The sequence below is a fragment of the Glycine soja genome, chromosome 10 (genome assembly GCF_004193775.1).
Source record: "Glycine soja cultivar W05 chromosome 10, ASM419377v2, whole genome shotgun sequence".
In the NCBI taxonomy this organism is placed as follows: domain Eukaryota; kingdom Viridiplantae; phylum Streptophyta; class Magnoliopsida; order Fabales; family Fabaceae; genus Glycine; species Glycine soja.
Window position 1 is genome coordinate 27,525,728 of NC_041011.1, and position 18,279 is coordinate 27,544,006.

The following is an 18,279-nucleotide window of genomic DNA, read 5'->3' on the forward strand; positions in this document are numbered from 1 at the left end:
CTCCCTTTGCCAAAAAGAATTCGCCAAGGACTAACCGCCTGAATTCTTTTTGTGTCTCTCTTCTCTCTTTTCCAAAAGAAGGAAGGACTAACCGCCTGAATTCTTTTGTGTCTCCCTTCTCCCTTGTCAAAGAATTCAAAATGACACAGTCTGAGAATTCTTTTGATTCTTCCCATTCCCTAATACAAAAGCGTTCAAAGGTTTAACCGCCTGAGAATTCTTTTGTATCCCCATTCACAAAGTATCAAAGGTGTAACAGCCTGAGATCTTTGTCTTAACACATTGGAGGGTACATCCTTTGTCGTACAAGTAGAGGGTACATCTACTTGGGTTTGACTGAGAACAAGAGAGGGTACATCTCTTGTGGATCAGTTCTAGTGGAGGGTACATCCACTAGGTTCAAAGAGAACAAGGGAGGGTACATCCCTTGTGGATCTTTGCTTGTAAAAGGATTTTTACAAGGTTGAAAGAAATCTCAAGGACCGCATGTCGCTTGGGGACTGGAGGTAGGCACGGGTTTGTGCTGAACCAGTATAAAAATCTTTGTGTGTTTGTTTCCTTCTTCCCTACTCTTTTACTTTCCACTGTGCATTTAATTTCCGCTTTTACTTTCTGTTAAGTTTCTCTTCTACTCCTCTTTCTCTTAACAATTTAGTAAAAGCCTTAAAAGAGTAAAATTTTAAGTGGTAAAGTTTTAGGAATAATTAATTCAACCCTCCCCCCTTCTTAATTATTCTGAGGCCACTCGATCCAACATATGACACCCTCAATATGATTTTATTGTTTATGTTTGTTCCCTATGGCCATGTTATGCATGCAGATATCCTGACTTAAAGCCTCCAGCATCACCATCTCCTTATGCAAGCAATGGAGTAGCCCAACTTTCAATAGCAGATGAACCAAAGGAAGAACATCTCCCAGAACCCAAGTCAACATCACTCTCAACCTTATACCACGTGAGCTGCTTCTGACTTGCCTTTAAGATTTTAATTTTTCTTTTCCAAAGACTCTTCATTCCTTAATATAATGCATCTTGAGTAATTAAACTTTAGAAAAAAGATATAAGGGGGTGGGGATATCAGCTAATGTGAGAAGGTGAGAAATTTAAAAGAATGAAGAAGTCATAAATTGCTAATGAATGGACTTAAGGTGAGAAGGTGAATAAACCGAACACATTAAGGCTTTGGGTCAAAATGTTATGTCAAGTTCACTTTCACTAGTATGGTTTATGACCCAACATTTTCCTATTAATTTCCTAGGCTAGCTATCTTTTTTTTTCCCTTACCCTATGTTTAGGCCTATCTAATTCATTATCATCATGCTTAGGTGGTTGTCCTTGATGTATAAAATATTTCTATTTTAATCTATGTATATAAACTACAGGCACTACTAGCTAGGAATTAGGATAGAAAACAATGTAAGAATGTGCTTTACACATATACATGTATATATATAAGTATGGTACTAGTATATGAGTATATAAATACTGACACAAAAGTCAACAGAGTAGTGTGTCATAATATATATATATATATATATATACATACTAGTCTGTACATACATACCTAGAGTTTCTTCAAAGAGCTTCCACAACAAGGGCAATTAGCAGTAGTAAATGATAACCTAAAAATAAAAAGCATAGGCCAATTAGCCATGGGCCATACTGCCACAACAAGGATATGTATCACATTTTGAGAAAATACAAAAATTTATATCGATGCTAGGTCCGTGAACAATGTATATGGTTTATCTTAACACAGATCAAATGATCAAAACATATGAAAACAAAAAATTGCTACTTTCATTTTCCCTTTTCTGGTTCTTCTGTAGTAAGGTATGATAGTTTGTTCTCTGTTTGCCTATTTCATAAAGAAAATGAATTACCAAAACAGATAAGATAGACACAGTTTGGTTCTTCTGCGGTATGGTGGCTTCAATTTTAATGTATAGAAATATACAAATATGTGGCTACATAGATTAGCAACATCTCTCTCTCTCTCTTGGTGGTGTTTGCATGTTCACTACTTTGTCAAGCTTAAGCTTTTGTGTCCTATGACCATAAGGCTATCATCATCAATGGACAGAGAAGGATACTTCTTTCTGGCTCCATTCATTACCCCACAAGCACCCCTGAGGTATTTCACTCAAATGTATTTCGGGATTCTTTGCACTTTGGCCTTTTTTTATCAAATGGGCACCTTAAAGTTTCGTTGATGATGACTATTCCCATTTGTAAGAGCATTTTGAATGAGATTCAAAAAATTCAATGGAGGGTTCATGATGTTGCCTAAAGTTCTTGTGAAAATTTGGCTGGAATTAGAGATGCAAGAGGTCTGGTCTATGGGCAATGGAATTGTTGTTAATATGCATAGTGATAAGTGGATTAATGAAGACTTGAGGCTTACTAATATCCAGGTCCAGTTTCAAAATTGGACTGTGAGTCAATTTACTGACATTGATGGTACCTAGAATTTTGCTCTTTTATTTGGAGTATATCCTAATGGAAGCTTGCTTGTGGGGCTTCTATGGAGGGTGGATCTTTGAGCTTCAATGAGGTCCTTTAATGGTGATTTTGCACCATGGAGATGTAGCAGAAGAAAAAGGAGAAGAGGTGAGAGGAGGCGCCATCCACTAGGGAATAAGCCATGGAAGAGGGAGTTTCACCACCAAGATGAGCCTTGGATAAGAAGCTTAGAGAGGATGCTTCAATGGAGGAAAAGAAAGAGGGAGAGAAAGAGAGAGGGGGGAGCACGAAATTGAAGGAAGAAAAAGGGAGAGAAGTTGAACTTTGAGTTGTGTCTCACAAGACTCTCATTCATAAAAGTTACAACAAGTGTTACACATGCTTCTATTTATAGACTAGGTAACTTACTTGAGAAGCTTTCTTAAGAAAACTTCCTTGAGAAGATTCTTTGAGAAAACTTCCATGAGAAGCTAGAACTTAGCTACACACACCCATCTAAAAACTAAGCTCACCTCCTTGACAAAATACATGAAAATACAAAAAAAAGTCCCAACTACAAAGACTATTTAAAATGCCCTGAAATACAAGGCTAAAACCCTATATTACTAGAATGACCAAAATACAAGGCCCAAAAGAAGGAAAAACATATTCTAATATTTACAAAGAAGAGTGGATCCAACCTTGACTCATGGGATCAAAAATCTACCCTAAGGTTCATGAGAACCCTAGGGCCTTCTTTAGTAGCTCTAGCCCAAGCCTCTTGGAGTCTTCTATCCAATACCCATGGGGGTAGGAAACAAAGGAAACAAAGAGAAAGCAATAACCAAATACCAAAAAAATCAAATTAAAACTAAACCAATGGAGTTTTAACAAGACAATTTTTCAAGGATTATTCAACAATTAAAGCAATGAAAAGGACATAGAAGCAAGCTAGGACTCAAAGAGAAACTTAGAATGACTCTAGAGTAGAGTAAAAAAAGAAAAAAAAAGACTCAACAAACCTCTAGCTTTGACACTTGTTTTCACAGTAATTTTCAATTGAAATTTCGGAACTAAGATTGGTATAACATAGGCACCAATAAATTTTGAGCCAAAACAACAAGCACACTTCCCTTTCACTTTTTTTTTCCTGGATACTGATTTTTCTGCCAACTTGTGTGATTTTTTTTTTCCTTTTATCCAAATAACTTGGTTCTTTTTTTATAACTTTTTTCTAGATGTCTAGAAAATTCAGTAAAAATTTCAGCTCAAAATTAGAAGTAACCGATTCTCAGTAATTTTTACAAGTTTGTATGTCCAAGCTGCCAGCACCAGCAATTTTTTTTAAGCATGGTATATTGATTGCCTTGGGCTTGCTTTCAACCTTCCTATGTATGTTGAACTCACTAGGATTGTTTACCACAGTTTTAGGAGTTCAATATTAACTTAGGATCAACATTTCAACCAGCAATTCAATCACCAAAACTCAAATTCACAATAGACACAATCATAAGGAAGCCTAAAAGTTCAAGAAAAGGTTCACAATCAAAGACTATCTAAGAATTTTGCATGAACATGTTAAGGACTAATTAACATGAAAGATTTGACTCAAATCAAATAATATTTTGCTAAAAGAATTTCATACACTCATGAACAAATGAGTTAGACAAAGAAACAAGAAAATAAAATTCAGCACAACATAAGAAATCTTATGTGACAAGTTTCATGACTAGACATGACTTCTATGACAAAACTACAATAGGTGAACAAGTCACTCTAGATTTTTGAGGTTTTCTTCTACTTTAATATTTTTTTAAGAATTTTATGGTTTAGGCTTCAGCCACAAAAAATAACAAGACAAAACTCAAAGGAACCTAAACTCAACACAATTCAGGGTTCAAGAACAAGAACAATAAATTTGAACCATAGAAAATCAAATCTAGCTTCTATAGAAAGTTTCATCGGTGGAAACTCTAAAGAATCATGTTAACAACATTTAGCACAAGACATGTGAGGAGATACATGGAGAAAAAAATGAAGAAACAACAATGGAAGAGAAGGTAAAGCAAAAAAATAAATGGAGGTTTAAGGAGCACATACTTGAAGCTCTTGTGCTCTGATACCACTTGATGGAAGCTTGCATGTGGGGCTTCTATGGAGACTGTATCTTTGAGCTTCAATGAGGTCCTTTAATGGTGATTTTCCACCATGGAGATGCAGCGGAAGACAAAGGAGAAGAGGTGAGAGGAGGCGCCATCCACTAGGGAATAAGTCATGGAAGAGGGAGCTTCACCACCAAGATGAGCCTTGGATAAGAAGCTTGGAGAGGATGCTTCAATGGAGAAAAAGAAAGAGGGAGAGAAAGAGAGATGGGGGAGCACAAAATTGAAGGAAGAAAAAGGGAGAGAAGTTGAACTTTGAGTTGTGTCTCACAAGACTCTCATTCATCAAAGTTACAACAAGTGTTACACATGCGTCTATTTATAGACTAGGTAGCTTCCTGGAGAAGCTTTCTTAAGAAAAATTACTTGAGAAGCTAGAGCTTAGCTACACACACCCATCTAAAAACTAAGCTCACCTCCTTGAGAAGCTTCCTCGAGAAGCTAGAGCTTAGCTACACAAACCCATCTAAAAACTAAGCTCACCTCCTTGACAAAATACATGAAAATACAAAAAAAAGTCCCAGCTACAAAGACTACTTAAAATGCCCTGAAAAACAAGGCTAAAACCCTATACTACTAGAATGGCCAAAATACAAGGCCCAAAAGAAGGAAAAACCTATTCTAATATTTACAAAGAAGAGTGGATCCAACCTTAACCCATGGGCTCAAAAATCTACCTAAGGTTCATGAGAACCCTAAGGCCTTCTTTAGTAGCTCTAGTCCAAGCCTCATGGAGTCTTCTATCCAATACCCTTGAGGGGTAGGATTGCATCATATCCCCTCTGAAGTTATAGAGATGATCAAACCTATTCTTCCTCCTTATGAAGTGAATGACATGAAAATTTGGTCAGGTAATAAATTAGGAGAGTTTGAAGTGGCTAGTGCATACCAAAGACTAGATAAATTGGAAGTTCAAAGCTCCCCAAAGGATTCGTGTTTTATATGGGAGGTTAACAATTAGGTTCAGATCGGCAAAGTGGGGAACTAACAGCATAGACAAGTTTCAAATGGGCACCTCTGAGGTAGGATAAACCAATAGACAAGTTTTCTATGATTTTCATTGTTAGCAACATTATGTTGCTTTTCAGTCGTCCTTCTCTAAGCCCCACTCCAGCACCGAGTTACTCGGTGTTGCTGTTCCATTTGACTCTCTGGGTAGTAAATAAGCCTAGTTCAACTACAACAACTTTAAAGCCTAAACAAACATGTCATTGCACAAAAGTGAAAATTCCCTAAACATTGCTACTACTACAACAAGTCTAGCACATTAAGCTACTAAATGTTATTGTCAGAACTTAGCCATGCGGCCACCATAGTTGAGGCCATTCCATGCCACTCCGACATGGCACTTGGCAAAAACTCAGCCATGCGAGGTGAGCCAAGTTCACCCATGATATTCAATACAATATCTTAAAGAGAAGAAAGAGTCACAAAACGTACCTAGGTAAGGTGGAAAGGTGTCACAATCTCAATAAGGTTGCAGAGACAGACAGATACAGTCGCGAAGAAGAAGCTTAGATGAAGAAGAAGAAAGTGCGAGCAAAATAGGGCTCGCATTTCGATATTTTAAAATGTAAGTCCAAAATCGACTTTCAATACAAAATTGATGTCAACCAAATGATGTTAACGTTAACATCGATTTTCTGGAAGAAACTGATGTTAACTTATCATACGTTAACATCAATTTTCTAAAAATCCGATGTTAATGAACCGACATTAACATCGGTTCTTGAAAAACCGATGTTAATGAGTTAATGTTAACATTTGTTTTCCAAGAACCGATGTTAATGTCGGTTCATTAACATCGGGTTTTCAGAAAATCGATGTTAACGAATACACGTTATTTACAATTATGCCACTGCATTTATCTTAACATCGGTTTTGTTAAAAACCGATGTCAATCTGATGATGTTAAATCTACATTTTGTAGTAGTGTACATGTGAGGAAACAATCTATTAAGAGGAAGAATTTGTGTTTGATTCCTTCGTGTGCAAAATTCTCTTGATCCAATGACATTATTAGTCTCAGACCCATAACCAAAAAAAGGCTTATAGCATTTTTAAGACTTTATTAGTCTTCCTTTTATAATATAAAATTTATTATATTATAAATACTTTATTTAGGAAATATAGGGGCTTAAGCTCCATTATTATAAATAATTTGAGAATTAAAAACTATGTATTACCCTTTGAAGATATAGTAAGCTTATACACTACTAGAAAATAAGTTGTTAACATCGGTTATTTAGGACTTTCAACATCGATTATTAACCGATGTTGAAAGTACCGACATTGAAAGTATTCTCGTTAACATCGGTTTTTGAAAATCGATATTAACGCAAAATTACAACATCGGTTATTTAAATAACCGATGTTATATAATAAGAAATACAGAAAAAAGGTATATATGTTCATACCAACGTTGGTAGTTAACATCGGTTTTTTATCAAAATCGATGTTAAGTTTCAAATGTTAACATCGGTTTTCTAAAAAAACTGATGTTAACTTCCAAACATTATCACGTTAACATCGGTTTTTTAAAAAACTCGATGCTAAGTTTTGAACATTAACATCGGTTTTCTAAAAAACCAATGTTAACTTCCAAACGTTAACATCGATTTTCTAAAAAAATCGATGTTAACTGCCAACGTCAACATCGGTTTTTCAAAAAACCGATGTTGTTATTATACGTTAACATCGGTTTTTTTAAAAAGCCGATGTTGTTTTTAGGAATTTTTTTAATACACTATTTGTTTTTTCAATAAACCCAAAAATTAACCTGCAAATTTGAAATCAGACCACACAGCACAACATATATAATTTTCATTCTGTTTTGAAACAGTTTTTAGCAGATAAATTCCATGATAAATTTATTAATAACTAAGAATTTAAAGAATATTTAATGTTTAAAGGAGACATGAATTGTAAAAAATGTAAAGCAATAAGTAAAATTACAAAATTGCCTAAACTAAAATTATAAAATTGCCTAAACATCCTAAGTTTCATTTCTAACTTTCAAATAATACTTTGCCCACTGGATGCGAAGTGCCTTCAATCTCTCTGGTTCCAGTGGTCTAGCATCATTGAAATACTGCATGATAAAATAAAACATAAGTTAATAATATAATACCAAACATAACTGTAGAAGCAAAGCTTCATGGTGAATCAAAGGTGTTATGATGATAACAAAAGATGATGACAAAGGTGATGACAAAAAGCTCAAAGATCAATCAAAGAACAATTCAAGTGAGTCAAGAACAATTCAAGAGTTCAAGATATAATCAAGAAGAATTCAAGACTCAAGAAGAAAGTTAAGAGTCAAGAATCAAGATTCAAGATTCAAGACTTAAGATTCAAGAATCAAGAGAAGGCTTAATCAAGATAAGTATGAAAAAGTTTTCTCAAAAATTGAGTAGCACATGATTTTTCTCAAAACATGTTTACCAAAGAGTTTTTACTCTCTGGTAATCGATTACCAGATTGGTGTAATCGATTACAACGCGTCCCTGCACCTATATATTCAAATTTCAAATTCTAAAACCTGCAACTCCTTTCTCTCTCGAAAACCCTCGCCTCCAATTTTTCTTCCAGCCATATCTCACTCAATTCTTGACCAAATCACTCCCCCACAAAGCCCAAACTTCATATTTTTTCAATCTCTTTCATTTGAACCGATTGAAATCCTGAAAAAACTCCTCAAATGGCGGAACCATCGAAGAAGCGGAAAGGCACTTCGAGTCAAAGTCAACGACATTTCGGGTCACAGGAAACCCCAATTCCTCCCTCCATTCCCTCTGGATCATTGTTCTCATCAGAGGAACAGTGTATACGGTACACAAACCTCTTTTCCTCTCATTCCATTATAGACCCAAAATTCATAGATATGGATTTCTTCTCAAATGAGAGTTTTGAATGCCTTCAAGCATTTGAAAACTCCAATCTTATTCCATTCATGTCTCTGAAATTACCCGTTTATTCTGATTTAGTAAAAGCTTTTTATTCTAATCTAGAAATCCATGAAGGAACCCTAATGTTTATGGGACTAAGATTGTCATTGACCAGTCCCTATTCTATGATTTAACCCAATTGCCAAGCGAAGGTGTACCATTTGAAGGTGCACTGATTGATAATTGGAAATTCGATTTCTCTGTACATGATGCCCGCCGATTGGTTTGTACTAATCAAGCGGATATGATCGGAAGGCTTCTTGCCGGTTCATTAGCTTTTGAAAGCCGCATCCTCCATTACCTTATTGTTCGCATCTTGCTTCCTAGATCTTCAAACCTTGCCCAGGTTTCTGAAGAAGATCTCATTGTCATGTGGGCCTTTCATAAAGGTTTACAAATTGATGGGGCACACCTTGTTAGATATCGCATGCATAAGGCATTGCGATTGAATGCCCCTTTGCCTTATCCTCATCTTGTTACCCTTTTCCTTCAACACTTCAACATCCCTCTTGATTCTGAACCTTATGTTCCAATCAAGAGATCATTCCTTCTCTTGGGTGAAGAAGGGTGCTAGAAATGTTGGTGAAGAAGGACATGAAGGAGAAGATTCATCTCTTCTTATGAATATTATGGACAGGTTTGATGGTCTTCAAACCTTTGTTGGTGAGAGGTTTGACACTTTGGAATTGCAAGTGGATATGCGCTTCAATGAAATGGAGTCAAGAATCACAAAGGTTGAAGAAGATGTGTCTTACATTCGTTCAAGCTTTTATCTTCCACCGGCGCCGCCACCATCATCTTAGATCTCTATTTTTATATTATTAGTACTTTGATTTTCAGCCTTGTATTTTGGCTATATTATTATGGTATTTGAACAATTTACTATTCCCTATTTGCATGGTATGTTTGAACAAATATTAAGTATGTTATTTGACTATATGGGTTTTATAGATAATCTATTTATGATTGTTGCTTCATGATTCTTGCTTCATGGTTTGGTTGTTAGTTTCTCAATGAATGTTGTATGGATGTTTAGTTATGTTTGATTATTTCAAATTTGTTACGCACTTTGGCTTTTTGTTGATGCCAAAGGGGGAGAGAAATGGGATTAAAATCAAGAAGCCACATGAGCAATCAATTAAATTTTAAGATATGCACAAATTCAAAAACAAAGGGGGAGAATTTATGTGAGTGATCGACTAGGAAAAGGTGTGTGTGTGTTTCTTGATTTCAGAACAAATTCAAAAACAAAGGGGGAGAATTTATGTGAGTGATCGACTAGGAAAAAGTGTGTGTGTGTTTCTTGATTTCAGAAGTTGTCATCATCAAAAAGGGGGAGATTGTAGAAGCAAAGCTTCATGGTGAATCAAAGGTGATTCAAAGGTGTTTTGATGATAACAATGATGATAACAAAAGATGATGACAAAGGTGATGACAAAAAGCTCAAAGATCAATCAAAGAACAACTCAAGTGAATCAAGAACAATTCAAGAGTTCAAGATAGAATCAAGAAGAATTCAAGACTCAAGAAAAAAGTTAAGACTCAAGAGAAGGCTTAATCAAGATAAGTATGAAAAGTTTTTCTCAAAAATTGAGTAGCACATGATTTTTCTCAAAACATGTTTACCAAAGAGTTTTTACTCTCTGGTAATCGATTACCTGTCGCAACCTACCCTTCGGTGGGAGGGCGACGCGTGACTCGCGGGATGCGTGTTCCACGAAAGGAATACGCGCGGAGTCGCCACCAACGTTTATTTGAGGAAAACGTCGGAAAAACCGGAAAAGACGCGATCTACGAACTTTTAAGTGAAAGGTTCGGGAGTTGTATTTACGCACGGGGAAGGTATTAGCACCCCACACGTCCGCCCCAAGGGACGGTAGCCTTTAATCGAATGTGCAAACATGACTTTGATTTTTTATGTTCCCTTTTTATGTCTCTATATCCTTTATACCCTTTTTATATTTTCTCTTTTTGTGGTCGACAAGGGTGTTTCCCTTTGCTCCTAAGTATTCCTCAATTTGGGATGAGAAAATCAGACCTACGTAGTTCTTTTTTATCAAGTGATTCTTTTTTACTTTAAGAGGTGATCATTTTAAGGCGTTGGACCTTAAAAATGATCCATTTTACTTAGTGAGAAAATGAAATGACAAACTTCAAAAGCCTATTTTTATGGACGAGCTTGACTAGGCGGATTGATTTTAGCCTTTAGTTTCACTTTAGTTATTAATCAATTCGATTAAGAATGAGAAATCCCAAAGAGAAAACGTCCGATTGATTTTCCGCTTTATTTTACTAAAAGATGTCTTTTTGATTATTATATTATTTTTTACCTCTTTTTGATTTCCAACGTGGTTACGGCACGACCGAACGGTCGGAATTTATTTTAACCGAAGTTAATGGATAATACAATTCAAACGTTCGGTGGAAATTTATTTTATTTTTAAGTTAAGCGAGAAATGACTTAAGTAAAATGGCTTAAGCACGTCAAGAGGGGGTATAAAAAAGCAAATGAAACAAGAATAGAAATACACAAAACACAATGTGGACCACCATGAGTGCATAGAATGAATCGAAAAGCTTGGTTCGAGGTACTTACCCATTGAAGATCGAAGAACGATGAAGAACGAATGAAGAACGTCGAAGAACGGTCGAAACCTTCACGAAATTCTTCACGGAAAACGTTACGAAAACGTTTCGGAAGCGCCTCGGCTTAGATTTTCTTCACGGAAACAATTTTTCCAAGCAAATTCGAAAGAGAGAGAAGTGCCTAAGGGGCTGAACCCCTTTCTTCTTCACTTCCTCCCCTATTTATAGCAAAATAGGGGAGGTGGTTGCCGCCCAGCTCGCCCAGGCGAGCTCAGCTCGCCCAGGCGAGCCAGGTTGCTTCCTCCAGAAGCAACAGCCTTCTGGAGGAATATTCTGGAGGGCCCAAGTGGGCCTGGGTGCTATTTGCACCCCCATTTTTACTAAGTACACCCCCTCTGCTGTTTTTTTGGTGATTCTTTTTTCGTAAAGTTACGGAAACTTACGAATTTCGTAACGATACTTGTTTTCTTTCCGTAATGTTACGGAACCTTGCGGATTACATAATCATCCCCTTTTTGACTTACGGAATGTTACGGAACCTCACTTAATTATGCAACGATGCTTCCATTTGATTTCCGGTGTGTCACGGAAACTTACGGATTTGTGCATCAATATTTTTTTGGTTTTTCGGCATGTCTTGGAATTTCACAAATTGCCTAATGATGGATGCCAAGCACCTCACAAGGACCAAAGAAAGGTCGCATGTCATCAAGCAAAGGTCCCCGGACGAAATTAGGGTATGACAGTTGCCCCTCTTTACTTGTCTTTTATTGGAGATAAAAGGAAAGTAAAGATAAGACACTAATTTCGTTCCTCTCGATTTGACGAGAGTCGCGGGTGACCATAAAATCTCCACATGCAAATGACTTGTTGCTCCCGGAATTTCAAAAATTGCCTAATGATGGGTGCCAAGCACCTCACAAGGACCAAAGAAAGGTCGCATGTCATCAAGCAAAGGTACCCGGATGAAAATTAGTGTATGACACTAATTTCGCTCCTCTCGGTTGACGAGAGTCGCGGGTGACCATGAAATTTCCGCATGTAAATGACTTGTTGTTCCCGGAGGAACAAAAGGTGCAGAAGACTATGTCAGCCTCTGCATGCTATCAAGCGTTCTGTCTTACAGATAGCAAAAGAATGTTTATACGGATAACCACTCGGGTATTTCCGCGTATCATCGGGCCCGCCGCCTCTGGATGATACAAGGGTGCAGAATGACCAAATTTGGTATCCGCTTGTCATCGGGCCCGCCGCCTCTGGATGACAAAAGGGTGCGGATAACCGTAAGGTATCTCCGCGTATCATCGGGCCCGCCGCCTCTGGATGATACAAGGGTGCAGAATGACCAAACTTGGTCTCTGCTTGTCATCGGGCCCGCCGCCTCTGGATGACAAAAGGGTGCGGATAACCGTAAGGTATCTCCGCGTATCATCGGGCCCGCCGCCTCTGGATGATACAAGGGTGCAGAATGACCAAATTTGGTCTCTGCTTGTCAACGGGCCCGCCGCCTCTGGATGACAAAAAGGGTGCGGATAACCGTAAGGTATCTCCGCGTATCATCGGGCCCGCCGCCTCTGGATGATACAAGGGTGCAGAATGACCAAACTTGGTCTCTGCTTGCCATCGGGCCCGCCGCCTCTGGATGACAAAAGGGTGCGGATAACCGTAAGGTATCTCCGCGTATCATCGGGCCTGCCGCCTCTGGATTATACAAGGGTGCAGAATGACCAAACTTGGTCTCTGCTTGTCATCGGGCCCGTCGCCTCTGGATGACAAAAAGGGTGCGGATAACCATAAGGTATCTTCGCGTATCATCGGGCCCGCCGCCTCTGGATGATACAAGGGTGCAGAATGACCAAATTTGGTCTCTGCTTGTCATCGGGCCCGCCGCCTCTGGATGACAAAAAGGGTGCGGATAACCATAAGGTATCTCCGCGTATCATCGGGCCCGCCGCCTCTGGATGATACAAGGGTGCAGAATGACCAAATTTGGTCTCTGCTTGTCATCGGGCCTGCCGCCTCTGGATGACAGAAGGGTGCGGATAACCGTAAGGTATCTCCGCGTATCATCGGGCCCGCCGCCTCTGGATGATACAAGGGTGCAGAATGACCAAACTTGGTCTCTGCTTGTCATCGGGCCCGCCGCCTCTGGATGACAAAAGGGTGCGGATAACCGTAAGGTATCTCCGCGTATCATCGGGCCCGCCGCCTCTGGATGATACAAGGGTGCAGAATGACCAAATTTGGTCTCTGCTTGTCATCGGGCCCGCCGCCTCTGGATGACAAAAGGGTGCGGATAACCGTAAGGTATCTCCGCGTATCATCGGGCCCGCCGCCTCTGGATGATACAAGGGTGCAGAATGACCAAACTTGGTCTCTGCTTGTCATCGGGCCCGCCGCCTCTGGATGACAAAAGGGTGCGGATAACCGTAAGGTATCTCCGCGTATCATCGGGCCCACCGCCTCTGGATGATACAAGGGTGCAGAATGACCAAACTTGGTCTCTGCTTGTCATCGGGCCCGCCGCCTCTGGATGATACAAGGGTGCACGTCACATGACCTCAGGGTCAGTATGACAAAGATTATGGGGCGGCCGACAAAAGCAAGGCTCTTGCTCCTACGTATCCTCCAATGAGGAACTCAGACCTACGTAGTTCTTGATAACTTGTGAGACTTGAAAAGTCTCCATCGGAAAATGCTGACATCTCCGGAAAGGGCGCAGATGACCATATTGGTCTCTGCTCGTGAATCACACTTGGGGTCACTGAATGACGAGGTGCGGATAACCGTAAGGTGTCTCCGCGGGCTACCAGCTCTTGAGTCATGGCAACAAAAGGCGGTGTGGTCGACAAAAGCGAGGCTCTTGCTCCTACGTATCCTCCAATGAGGAACTTAGACCTACGTAGTTCTGGATAACTTGTGAGACTTGAAAAAGTCTCGGTGTTTTCTCCACTAAAATGCAAACATGCTTTAGCAAAGAGACAAATATTCCAACTGATTTAGAGCAGCATATGCTTTTTTGAGTGAAAAACAATGCGTCTACCGGGGAAGGAGAGTCTGCTGATGAAATCTCCCATAACCATAAATGAGATTTTGGATGTTAGCATTTCGTTTCTAAATGACCATTTAGAGGAAACACTGGGTTCGACAAAAATAGAAGAAATCCACTCAAAGTGTATCAATCTCGCACAGGTAAGTGTTTCATCCTAATTCCGAACCATAGATATGTCATGACTTGACTTTGCAAATTATTTCCTATCAAATCAAAAATTACACGCGTGATCATGGATCAATAGGGCTTCCCTTGGGAATGGGTTCTTTTGGTGGTTTCTTCTTTCGGCTTTTGTGTGTTTTTGGCTTTTGATTTTTCTGGCTTTTTTTTTTCTTTTTCTGTTTTTGTTTAGTGCGGGGCGAGAAAAAAAAGGTCGCTAGCGCACGGGATTTTGGTTGGTAATCAAAGGGAGAAGACTATTTTAGGTCGCGGTTCCCTTTCCTTCTTTTTTCGTTCATTTGGTGACAATTCTGTATTGTTCAGATATTGTCCGGTCCAAAGACCTCTCTGCATATTTCTTCTGTTTTTCCTTCGATCCCCGATCAGGGGCTTTCTTTCCTTCTTCTTCTTCTTCTTCTTCTTTTTTTTTTTTACTTTCTCCCATTCTTTGATTGGGAATTTTCTTTCTTTTCTTTTTGCTTTCTCCCACTCTTTGATTGGGAATTTCCTTTCTTTTCTTTTTTGCTTTCTCTTTGATTGGAAATTTTCCTTCTTTTCTTTTTTGCTTCCGAGGGTAAGGATTGACATTCTCACCCTAGGTCAAGGTTTATGGTGAGTCAGGATTTTGGCTCAAGATTTGTAGAATGGCTAGACATGATACATGTCGGGGTTTGGTTTGGCTCAAGGATAAAAGGGGTACCCCATATTATTTCCATGACACAAATGCAAAAATGATGATTTGGAAACTTTATGCAAAACTGGTCATGCATGCACCTATGCGGACACTCAAGTGTCAAATTTTTATGGTCATGTGATGCTAGGGCTCAGGATTCATTTCCTCTATTTTAGTCAACCCAACGTTTCCAAAATATGTTCTTTTATCCATTTGTGCATTCATCCGAGTCCATTTTGGGCGTCTGGGAAAATATTCACAGCATTCACCCTTCAGGTGTATACACATTTTTTCAAAAACTAGTTATGATCAGTGAATTTTTCCAAAGAAAAGTTGGAAGTCATCTCTTTTCAAAAGCATGTTGGTTTTTCAGCTTGACAACTTATTTTTTTCTTTTTTCTCCTTCCTTTTTTTTTTATCATTATCATTTGTTTATTTCTTTTTCTTGTTTGTTTTTTTTTTTTTTTCATGAGGTATTTTGCTACCTAAACATGTGCATATTTTTGTGAGGTATTTTTGCTATATACATGCATATCCAAGGTATCTTGCCACCTAAACATACATATATATGTTTTGTGAGGTATTTTTTTGCTACATACACGCACATCTAAGGTATCTCTACCTAAACATACAAATATATATTTTGTGAAGTATTTTTTTGTTTACATACACGCACATCTAAGGTATCTTTCTACCTAAACATACATATATATATTTTGTGAAGTATTTTTTTTGTTTACATACATGCATATCTAAGGTATTTTCACTACCTAAACATACATATATATATTTTGTGAGGTATGACTACCTTCCGAGCTTGCGCTTGTTTTATTTAAATCCCCAGGATCAGGAGCAACTAGGTGCGTCCTACTATAAAAAGTGATCAAATAACAAGCATAGATTCAAAAGGTACTAGGTTGCCTCCTAGTAGCGCTTCTTTAACGTCTTGAGCTGGACGCCTTATGACTTGTTGGTCACTGACCTAGTACTTTGCTTACCTTTGGCTTTGGACTTGGTTGCCTATTGGTCGGCCATGTGTCGTAGGCAACGCTCTAACCTTTTTGTGGATGAGCAGAGGTGAACTCTAGAGATGATGGCGGTGCGTCTATTGCCCGCTACCGGCCATCCTAATGCTACTGTGGTGTCTCACCCTGCGTCTGCCTGGGGACGCAGTACTTCTTGATGAAAGCTCGATTAGTAGGGTGCCTGATGCCCTTGCCGGAGGTGACAGGTACTCCGTAGAACTGACAGAGACCCGTAATTAGAGCTTGACAACTCCAAGACCCTGTTGGACTTCTTCGGGTCCACTGGGTGTCTTGCAGGCGCGATCCCTGCAAACAATAGATGAAATCAAAAATCAGTTGAGCGATGTGCATACTTACCTATGATGATGTGACCTTGTCGGGAGGGTACGAGCACCCTGTAGGACTGATAGAGGCCCGTAACCAGAGCTGGAAACCCCAGGGCCCTGTTGGACTTTTCCGGGTCCACTGGGTGTCTCTTGGGTGCGATCCCTGCAAACAAATAAATGGTATCAGAAATCAGTTGAACCATATGCATACTTACCCATGTCGGGACAGCACAGACCAACTGATACTTCCGCAGGGGGAGATTGGCATTGCGGTCGCTGGGCAGAATGTTGCTAAGTAGCAATGTCATCTATATCTGTGTAAGAGTAGTCATGTTGGTGCGCATGGTCCGCACTCTTCTCTTTGCAGCGGCACGGGTGAAATCTTGCCCCAGTATGCATAGTAGCTGTGTGATAGCCTCCCTCTCTGGTTGTGCTCGCACAGTTGGCCCTCCTCCAATATCAGGGGGTGGCCGAGGAACCGTTAAAAGGAAACTACTGGTCCCTTAACCGGGAGTGCAAGTCTCGGTTAAGCATTTAAGGACAGAGGACCTTAAATTATCTTAAGGTGTGGATATGGAGCCCACTGAAAGTGAGGACGCGTAGTCCTCTAAAGGCGAGGGCGTGTAGCCCTCTGAAGTTCAGGACGTGTCGCCTTTCAAAGGCGAGGGAGTGTAGTCCTATGATGGCAAGGACGTGCAATCCTCTGAAGGTGAGGGCATGCCCCCCTTTGAAAATGGGGAACATGTAGTCCTCTGATGGCGAGGACGTGTAGTCCTCTAAAGGCGAGGACGTGTAGTCCTCTGAAGGTGAGGGCATGTAGCCCTACAAAGGTGAAGGCACATGACCCTTTGACGGCGAGGACGTGTAGTCCTCTGAAGTTGAAGGTACATGACCCTTTGAAGGCGAGGACGTGTAGTCCTCTGAAGGTGAAGGTAACTAGTACCCAAGGTGAGGGTGTGTAGCCCTCTCAAGGCGAGGACTTATAGTCCTCTGGAGGTGAGGGCGTGCAGCCCTCTGGTGGTGAGGACGTGTAATCCTCTCAAGGCGAGGACGTGTAGTCCTCTGACGGTGAGGGTAACTAGTACCCAAGGTGAGGGCGTGTAGCCCTCTCAAGGCGAGGACATGTAGTCTTCTGGAGGTGAGGGCATGCAGCCCTCTGATGGTGAGGACGTGTAGTCCTCTCAAGGCGAGGACGTGTAGTCCTCTCAAGGCGAGGACGTGTAGTCCTCTCAACGGTGAGGGTAACTAGTACCCAAGGTGAGGGCGTGTAGCCCTCTCAAGGCGAGGACATGTAGTCCTCTGGAGGTGAGGGCATGCAGCCCTCTGATGGTGAGGACGTGTAGTCCTCTCAAGGCGAGGACGTGTAGTCCTCTCAACGGTGAGGGTAACTAGTACCCAAGGTGAGGGCGTGTAGCCCTCTCAAGGCGAGGACATGTAGTCCTCTGGAGGTGAGGGCGTGCAGCCCTCTGATGGTGAGGACGTGTAGTCCTCTCAAGGCGAGGACGTGTAGTCCTCTCAACGGTGAGGGTAACTAGTACCCAAGGTGAGAGCGTGTAGCCCTCTCAAGGCGAGGACATGTAGTCCTCTGAAGGTGAGGGCGTGCAGCCCTTTGTTGGCGAGGACATGTAGTCCTCTAAAAGTGATAGGTACAAGTACCCAAGGGTCCACCCTTATGAGAAAGCAAGAGATCGACTCATCGAGAGGGCCGGTCATCCCAAATCCACAAGATTTGGACATTAGATGTAGGAAATCTATGCAGTTAACATGATTTTTAGGGATGCAGATGCATGCAACCTTTGTCGTGAAATTTGGTAAATGCGGACTTCATTTGAAACAATGCAATGTAATGGAAAGTTGTACAATGTTCATGACATTCTTTCCCTATTTTGTGATTTTGATTTTGATT